Raw genomic sequence first — 640 nt, forward strand, 5'->3', positions numbered from 1 at the left:
CACCTCTCTTCATCGTTCTCGTGCTCAGTTTGAACTTCAGCAGGTGGTCGTCACTCTTTCTCCACAGAACTAGGCAGAAATGATGTAAGCAGGAGGCTCATTAACTTAAAAACCTCAATATAATCTTCTTTATAACCAGAGAAGTCCCCCACATTAGAGAATGTGAGTTTAAAAGACTGTTTTTGTCAATTTTGGAAAAATAAAGAATTTTACTATTAACAAATGAGCATTTTTAAACCCATTAAACAAGTCTGAGCTGACCTGAGCTGGGCGTCAGAGGCATTTAGTCCTTTTGGTCAGTAGCGATTGTTTTTCTGCTCGTGGGCTATTTAATGCCCAAGAGGATGCTCCACACTGTGACCTTTTCACAGTTTAACGATTAAAATTAAACAAGAAAGGCATAAAATGTGTTGATATCACATAAGTGAGCCTGAAGGGCCGGGCTATTTATACTTTATCACATGACGTCAAATTGTCACAGTTTCAAGATTCCCTGGAAGCACAGTTTTCCTTCATTAACCCCAAGCAGCTGGATCTGAATTTCATTTCTACATCATTCTCGGTATGAACATGTTTAGCACTTTAGGAAATGTCCTCAAAGAAAATGTAATCAGGAGTATTTTTTCCTATTGGGGGGGGG

Source organism: Pundamilia nyererei, unplaced genomic scaffold, assembly GCF_000239375.1.
Source record: "Pundamilia nyererei isolate P.nyererei 1_Seehausen unplaced genomic scaffold, PunNye1.0 scaffold00057, whole genome shotgun sequence".
Lineage (NCBI taxonomy): Eukaryota > Metazoa > Chordata > Actinopteri > Cichliformes > Cichlidae > Pundamilia > Pundamilia nyererei.